Raw genomic sequence first — 9,484 nt, forward strand, 5'->3', positions numbered from 1 at the left:
ACAGCTAAACTGATTATCTGTACATGTCAGGCAACAAACTGGGCAGCACATGGAAGATCTGACAGGCTGGAGATGAGGGATCCTCATTAGTTAAAGGGGAACTATGCGTTTCTTTATTTTCTGTCAGATATGTTTAATGTTAAAATGTCAGATGTCCATATTAAAGGGGGCCAAAGTTTCAAATAATAAGGTAAAGATACGTGAAAGTAATCCCTGTGAGACAAAAGCTCAGGCTTCAGGCTGCTCTAAACACTAGGTTTCCAAGTTTTGTGATGAGAATTGATTGGAAATGGCAAATTCTCAAATCATGATATGTTACTTAATAGTTTTACACTTTGCTTTCAGAACCTCCAAACAAGGAAGAGAGGATTAGAGAGTGAACCTGTGCTCACAAGCACTGGGTGCTGCCCCACAGCCAATCAAAAGGGTGCTAATATTATCTGTTTCAGTCTGAGGGTCAGTTGAGGGGTTACATGACAGGCAGAAGGAAATTTTTATGAACTGTGAATCATCCAAAGCTCTAGTAGAGTGACAGAATAAAAATATGGAAGTCCAGTTTAACGATTAAAAAATATAGCACAAGGTGGTTGTTATTGGAAATACCTGAAAACAAATGAGACCACACCCACCGTTCATCAATGTCACTAAAAGAGTGCACAAACTCTCTTTTACTACACAGTCCCCTTACTTCTCCCTGTCATTTTAATCCTCTGCTTTGTCTTTTTGCCATCTTGTCTCTAAATGATTATAATAAGTCCCCCTTATCTATTAATTTAAAGTTATTGCCCTCTTGCAATTTAATTCCCTATTCATGGGCATTTATCTCATGTACACTTTTAAGTGGAAATCTCATTCCCCATAAATAAAAAAAAACCACAAACTATCCAAGCCACAGTTTACTTGGGTCTAATTAATCATTCACAGCGGCACACTTTCCTCAATGGAGGTTTTTTATTTCCTTGATATGTATTTTCTAACTTTAGGGGAAAGAGTTTGAAGATTTTCAATGAACACAACCACGTGTGGCTCTATTTTTCTGCTCTTATCCATTTGCTTACACCATATCTTTAAAAGTCAATCAATCAATTTAATGTACTCTCCTAAAGCATGAGAATGCGATTGTCACTGAATATTATGAGGCTTCAAGTGCTGAGCAGTAACACAGAGTTAGAGGCTGACATTATCCTTCACACTCTTCCCATCTTCTCAAGTAGTTTTGCTAATGACTCCACTTGTGATGCTCACGTGTCACAGTTCATTCATACACCATTTCATTCTCTGCCTGCCTTTTCCTTATGAAGTCTTTTGTCATTTCAGACCCTGCCATTCCCCCCATCCAGCGGTGACCCCAGTTTTCCCGTCCACCTACTCACCTGGTCCCACGCTTTTCTGCCTTTCTTCCCTGTGTTGCCTGTTTTTGACGACCTGCCCGACTGCAGGAGCTGAATGTAAGTGGAGCCAACTTTGGAGGTTACTTTGGAGACCTTACCTGTCCAGAAAAGGCCAGGGCTCCCCAGTAACAGGGAGGGTGCTGATGAGCTGAATCCTAAACCCCCTCTCACACTCTGCTGATCTCTCTAATGTTCCCCCCAAATCCGGACATTAAGGAGGTATTCAACAGGGCCTGATCCACCTCTCTGCCTCCTCTCATTCAGGAGGAGAGGAAGTGGGGGTCTGTATATAACACTCCCAGTGGTAATTAAGAATATTCGGTCATGCCCATTGGCCTGTTCCTGCAGTTTGTCAGGTTGTTGTCAATGGTCTGCTCTGCTGAATGAGTTCTGAATATATTCTCCAGAGGCTGCTAGAAAGACACTCACTACTTACTCCTTACATGTCACGTGTCATTTTGTGCCTGAGGGTTCTTCACCCAGTGTGCATGCCTGTAATCTTGACTGTGATGTAAGCGAGAAAACACACTTAATACCATTTTTATCTGGCAAATGTTGGTTGCTCATTTTGCTGCTGCCCACTTTAAGAGTTTGAGACTGTGTTATGTGGCTGACTTGTGACACATGGTTCTGTGTATAATGTGTATAGAGATATATATGATGAATGAATCCTGCTGATACCTCTCAGTAAAACCTTCTCCTCTCGTCACTTGTCTGACTCTTTACTTGTCTGAATCAATCAAATGTCTTAGCAGCTTTGAGCCCTGCATTATGCCGATATGCCACAGAGAGATAAGGCTCAAGAATCCTGATTTCTTTCACTGTTGATCAGGGGAAATAAGTCAATGTCAAGAAACTCCTCTGTGAACCTGAAATCACTGCAGATTATGGTGTTGCTCAGCGAGCATCCTGAAAATAGATAATACTGGAGGTAAGGAAGAGGTTACATACACCGCAGAGTCTTAGGCTCAGCATGAAAGACAGTGTGTCAGCCAAAAAGATGCAAGAATCACACATGCACTCAATGTTACTAAAAAAAAAAAAAGATAGTAGAATGACAACATGTGTATTTATTTTAATGTGGAAAAGCGGGGTTAGTCTGGGCCTGTCACTGAAATTGTCTTGTCTTTTGCAATAAAACAAAGTGAATTAAGTTTTGAGTAATGTACCTTAAAGCAAGACAAGAGCTGTGGCCAAAAAGTCAAAAAAAAATTCCTTTCCTAACTACTTCTCCAGACCTCAGTGGAAAAGGTCAGGAGATACAGAAAAGATGTGAAGGAGAATTCAATAGGACTTAGGAAAAGACTACTGCACTGACACTAGACTCTCTTTTACTTTCTAACCAACTTTATTAATAACACATTGATGAAAAGTACTCCTTTCCTAACCACAATAAAGCAAATAGTGTCAGGTGCTCTCTTGTTTCAACATTTACTTGGGTCAGCCGTGATAAAATATACAATGCTGCATCATTTTGATTAAGTGATTAAGGGATCACCATAGTTATTACACTTCCTCCACAGAATGACATGAATGTCTGTACCAAATTTCATTTTAATCCTTCCAACAGTTGCTGAGACATTACATGTAAAACTAGAAACATCAATTTGATGGTGGGGCCACAGAAAATGCCAGTGGATTGCCAGAGACATCAGATTTCATCTTCTGGGGACAATGAATATCAACCAATCAATAGTTGTTGAGATATTTTAGTTTGGACCAAGGTGGTGAATTGGCAAATACATCAGAATATTGTAATACCTAATGGATTCAAGCTGTTTTTATGCTGATCAAACCTGTTTCAGTGACCTGCACTCACTTCACAAAAAGTTTTTGGTCACTTGCAAAAGGCTCCAGGGATTAACTCAGCCTCACTGGCTGCTGTAGTCTTTCTGACCTTTCGCTGCTGAATATGATCTTGCCCGGCCTTGAGGAACAATAGATCAGCTAAAATACCAGCCGGCTTTTCAAGCTTTATCTCTTTTCTCTTGCCATATAATGAAGCCCAGGTCAAGAAAAGAAAGCAACAGAGTGCGACAAATCCTGTCATCCATGTCTGGGGACATTATTATCACACACACCAGGCGAAGCTGAGGAGGCAGGTGGAGTGATAGCAGAGCAACCTCATTTGGTTGGAGGTGTGGTTGTCACGTATGAAACAGGAATGTTAATTTTTGACACCTTGTCATTTTGGCATCTTGTTTGTAACAGTGAATAATAATTAACAGATGTTGATTTGCGTTGATATGGTGAAGAAAGATAATTAGATTTATGGATTGTTATCCACGCTACAGTCAGTCCATCTGTTCAGACCACTTTGGTCTTGGCTAAAATATTCATTTAACAACCATTGGATGGTTTGCAATGAATTTCTGCACAGGCATTCATGGTCCCCAGAGGATGAATCCTAATGACCTTGTTGATCTCCCGACTTTTCCCTGGACACCGAAATCAGGTTGACATTTCTGGTTTTGAGTAAAATGTCGAATGCCTGTGACAAATTTGATTTCAATATATACATGTTGTTCAGTATGATTGTAGGCTCTTACTCTTGTCATTAAAAAGATGGGGCGGCTTTTTAAGAGCAAAGAATTGTTAAGAGTGAGATGTGATGATCATGGTTCAAATATCTTCAAAAATGAGGACAATTACCATGCAATTGCTGTGCAGTTGCTGCCTCTGTTCATGTTGATAATGATGACTGCCACCACTACCATTATCATCATCATCATCATCATCATCATCATCTGGCAACATCAACATCATCATTATCATGATGCACCATGGGTCACTGCTACCCCTCAGAGATGTGTAGAAATGGTGCAGTGGTATGGTTGTGTTTTCTACACTTGAGAATGAAACGCTGATGCTGCAAAGCTGGAAAACTTTTTAAAGTACTGCACCACTGTCATGTTCCTCAGGGCTCTGAACTATTTCAAGAACTCTAAACCGGGATCAGATAGACATTAAGCAACTGGGATTAAAGCTCATTCAACAAAAGCATTGTCAAAATCATTTGTGAAACTACAGTCAATAAACTGTACAGTAAACTACAGTCTTATTTGCTGAACCAGACATAAACACAACACAGATCACTTTCAAGAAGGCAGCACCAGTATAACTACCTGAGAAATATACAATTTTATAATGTGTAAATATTATCTATGTCAAATTATGTCCCTCAAAAGCCCAACATGTTTTGTTGCACCGATCAAATATAATGACTGCTTTTTTTTAAACTGTAGTTCTACAATCAGTAGTAATAAATGTGATTTGCAAAATATACTGAAGGTAATGTGAAGTACATGATGAAGAAGTCGAGGTTCAAGTACTGACTTTAATACTAGATGCATGCATATGCAGACAAACACGCACGCACATACTGTATACACGCACTGCACTTTGGTGTGAGTCCCTCAGCTCTCTCTACTATAGCATGTTGAGTGAAAGCTGAAGGATGAACATTTGAAGGTTATTTTCAGTCCTTCAGAGAAGCATGTGTCGTTCGCTGCCAACACGTCTCAAAGATGTTGGCCTACTTACTGGCTCAGTCTGCAGTTAGATTTTCAACAAACAAACAAGCAAAATGACACTGACTGACAGATTACAGGTAAATAAATGTAGAGCATGTTCTTGCCAATCTCAGCCTTACCGTATGTTTACAACATGATGGACTGAGGTGTTGACAGAATAATGAAGTATATCAATGCTCCTATCAGCACTGAGACATTCTTGGTTTTCATATGAATGTCATAATAACCAAACTACAAATTAGCTCTCAGAATCATGAATATCAATTGGTAGCATTGCTGACAACCAATCTGCAATGTTTTCCCCTTATAAATGAATGGACGCAATGTTCAGAGGCATCACACAGAGAGTAGGGGAAGGTGTTAATCTGCTCAAGAAAATTTCAGTTTAACACGTCCTCACGGCCACAAATTTCACTCTTCACATTTAATTTTTTCCAAAAATGTAGGTGAATTTGTCTCTCGTACAATGAAAGACTGTGACTCACAGAATTTGAACTATGAGCAGGTGTACCATCCAACTGCCCCATTCACTCCAATGTAAACAGATCAGTCAATCGGGGGGAAACAGGAAGTGGCACATTTTTAAAATTACTGTTCCTCCCACTTTTTTTTTTTACACCACAAACAAATACATTACATCACTGTGTTCAGCAGAGTCTTCTCTCTCAGAAAATATATAACTTCACATGATAGCAGCTACAATCTTTTACTGGTAAGCCTGAATTCGAGTGTATCTTTGATCTGAATCCACGTCTCACTCAGAAGAAACTAAGCACCATGATAACCTCTGAGTGCAGCTGATTCAGATCAGCTGATTAGACGACTTCTGTGGCGTTTATCAAACACTTGACTGACATTTCTGTAAAAGCCCTGCTACATACAAGACACATACAACTAATATGTTGTATGTATAAGACAGACATAGACACACAATCATGTTTAGATCACATCAGAGGACATAATGTTGACTTGCAATCATTGGTGTGACACACTTTACCACAAACATACACACACGCGGACTTGTAATACCTTCAGATTGCAAGTGTGCAATACTTCACACCACTGATCTAGTTACTAATAGAGTTAACACATTTCCCCACTTATCCTCATCAAGGTGAGACATGCTCATGTAGCTCTGGTCTTTGAAACTGACAGACAAGTGGGTTGGTTAATTTATATTGATGCAGATAATACTGAGCTTCCTAACCTTCACCCTGATAATGTTTTTCAGCCATTCAACAGAGGATAGGACCCTCTGTAAGGTTCTTCATGGGGCATCTCGAACAATTCACAAGTCAGAGTCCTCCAGAGACTGAAAACCCTGCAATATAGATCTGACATTTTCTTGGGGTGAATCAAATTTCAGCTATCCTCGTGGAATCCAGTGATGGATGGGTGGATGGATGGATGTCTATCAATCAATCACTGTTTCTGTGAAAATGGTTCAGCTGTGAGAGAGAAATATTTCTCTGTGATGTACCAGTGTGTATTGCTGAATTAAAAGTCACCTCAAGGATTCAGGCACATTTGTCACTCATGCTAATATTAATAAGCAGGTGACTAAGCAGCCGAAGTGAGTGTCAAATAGAAAAGTCGGTGAAAAAAAATATAAAGCTTATCTGCAGACTACACCATTCACTACTGGAAAATAACATGGCCATTAAATGAAGAAAAATAATTATTTTTAAAAAACGGCTAAGCAGTTTTTCAGTGGGCACGCTTCAGTCAACTAAGTTTGCTATTGTTGTGGGTTTGTTCGTTATCTCTTAAGAGAGACTTCACAGAACGCTGGGACGGCGCCTGGAGAGCTCGCTGTTTTATCTTCATTCACTGAGAGAAAGCAGATCAACAAATTATGTTGGCCCGTATTATCAGGGGAGATTCAACACTGACTTGCTAGAGAGATGAAACAAGGCCACATCGAGAGGGAAAATGATGTTAATATGGATTGAGATTAAGACTGGGTATTGTTCTTTTACAGAAATGCTGATGGTTACTGTGTGATGTTGATAATATCATTGTCTATATCTCTATATATAATCTATATCTGTAAAGAGAAAGTTCTGTGAGCTGTTTTTGTGCCCTTATTAATACAAACAAAAAGGCCTAAGAAAGTTCAAATTTAGAAATGTTTTGCATTCTGTTACAGAAAGTCAACACTGTCCCAATCCAGTGGGAGCACTTTGAATTAAACAACCCAACGGGTTTATGAGTGTAAACATTCAAAAATGAGTCTTATGATTTTAGTCAGTGTTTAGTGAAACAAAAAAGAGAGGAACATAACCAACCATGACAGAATCCCCTCCTCCTCCTCCTCGGTCTGACCTGGTCTATATGAAAATGTGGGCAATTAATTTTCTAGGCAAATAAGGTTTCAGAAAATTGAAGCAGCATAAAAAGTTGAAAGAAGGAAAATAAAGAGAAGAATGCAGAATTAGAGAGCAGGCAGATGGGGAGGAGGGAGGGCTGCATGACTGATCAAAGAAGATTTAGACACAATAAAGCATTGAACAAATGGAAACCAATTTTGTGTGGTGTTTGTATGGTTAGTAAAGACAAGATTCAATTATCTCTACTATTGTGTTGGGTGGGGTTCAGCTTTTGAAATTCATGGTGCTGGTTGAAGCTGAACATGAAACAAGATATAATATTGTAGGATGAGAGCTAAATAACTTGACGTTCACTAAAACGATTATTAGCCTCTGGAGACATGACATAAAACCTAGTGAGAGCTTAAACCTTTTATTTTTACTTTTTTAAGCTTTATTGATTTTTAAAAAAACAATGTTGTTGAACATTAGGAACAATTTACAATGAAGGTCTCAAATGATATTTATTTCATCTTCTAAGTTATTGTTTTTGTTGTTTTCATCCTGTGTTCTGCTTCAGCAACGCTCCCCTCGCTCAGGTCATTAGCTATTGTCTGAACCGCAATGGTAAAAACTTTATTGTGGGTTAAAATCCCTAAAAAAAACATAATTTCTCCTTCCTGACGAGAATTTTAGCTAATCACAATGCATTTCATCAGTCACATGTCTAAAAAACAACATAATCATATACGACGCATGTACGTCTCATCCGGTCTTCGAGGGAGAACGACACATATGCCACATCTGGTCTTAATGAGTTAATTTATGTGTTTGGTGACGTCACAGTTATAAGGTCAGGATATGATCATAGGCGTTCCAGCCATGTAGTAGGTTTTAACCAAGTCTTGTTCCCCCAGGTAATCTGTGACAAGTAACGTGCACCGCGTTAATGGGTGTAAGTTACGACAAGTGACAGGACCCTGGCTCAGGCCTTAGAGATTATGGCTCTTGGTGTTGGTTGTTGTTTTTATTTAGAAATAGCGTATTGTAATTTTATTATTCATTGTTAATACGTAGGCTAAGATAATATGTAGCTTAACCTGCACCTGTTGCCACGGTGACAGTAAACATTCATTTTGTGGACTTGGGAATGGATAAAAACACTAAAACACAATCTGTAGCTCACTGACCCTATTTTATCTGTGTTCCAGTTTTCTGTTTGATGTATGTTGATATCTCTGCAAAATATAAATTAGTGTTCTTGTGTACATCAGGTACAAATACATCCTTGTGACTTGAAGCCACAGAATTAATAGTTGGTACCTTCTGGCTGCTGTTGATACCATAGTTGGCTACTGTAGGATTCAGGTCAATAAATAAAGAAAACGCGATGTGATTGGAGTGGAGCCCAAAGTCGCCACTGTTATCCCTGTCAGAAAGATAACTGATAACTGAACTGAAGATAACTGAGGCCAGTTCTAGCCTCCTCAGAAGCAACATTTTAACCTTTTCCCATAAAAGCGGCTGCTTCTGTGGCGAACTCTTGCTGTGATTCTGAGAGAGGGTGTTAATTAAAGCCTGTTTAAACTGACAACATCAGAGTGCTGCCATGTCTGACCGATACCCTGTTAGTAGAGACACTTAATAAACAGCTGTCATGGTGTCCAGGGATCAGAAACATTACCATTTATCAACAGCAGCGCTGCACATTTCCACTAACTCTAAACCGCACAGGCATTCTCATGACAGTATTTCTCACAACCTCTTATATCCTGCACTTTAAGAAAAACTATTTTGTCTAAAGGCAAAGGGGTTGTTATAGATAATGGAATCATTAGAGAACAGAATGAAAGAGCCACGAAAGAGCCAAGAGCCATGATCACCGGGAACAATATCGACCGTGATTTATCCTGTCCTGCTTCTTCTTTGTCAGTGTTACTGGCAAAGAAGCAGCATGTCAATCTGGCTGTCTAGTGATATCATTTCCCAGAGTGTCTCGCATGACAAAATTGAAATTTCTATGCGTGTACAGCCTTGTATTGGATGCTATTTGTTATTCATAGAAATCTACAGTCCTTGCTGAGTCTCTTGTAGAAATAGTATTTAGACTGTCAAGGATGGTGTTGTTGCAGAGATCGGCTGGCTGCCTAGTGGCTGGGTGAAAATTGAACCCACCGGCTATGATAATGTTTGAGACCAGTTGAGATCTTGTGCACCCATACCCTCTGCCTCACAAATACCGACATTTGCC

This window comes from Trachinotus anak, unplaced genomic scaffold, assembly GCF_046630095.1.
Source record: "Trachinotus anak isolate AG129_WGS33_773 ecotype Australia unplaced genomic scaffold, CSIRO_AGI_Tana_v1 ptg000010l, whole genome shotgun sequence".
Classification (NCBI taxonomy): Eukaryota; Metazoa; Chordata; class Actinopteri; order Carangiformes; family Carangidae; genus Trachinotus; species Trachinotus anak.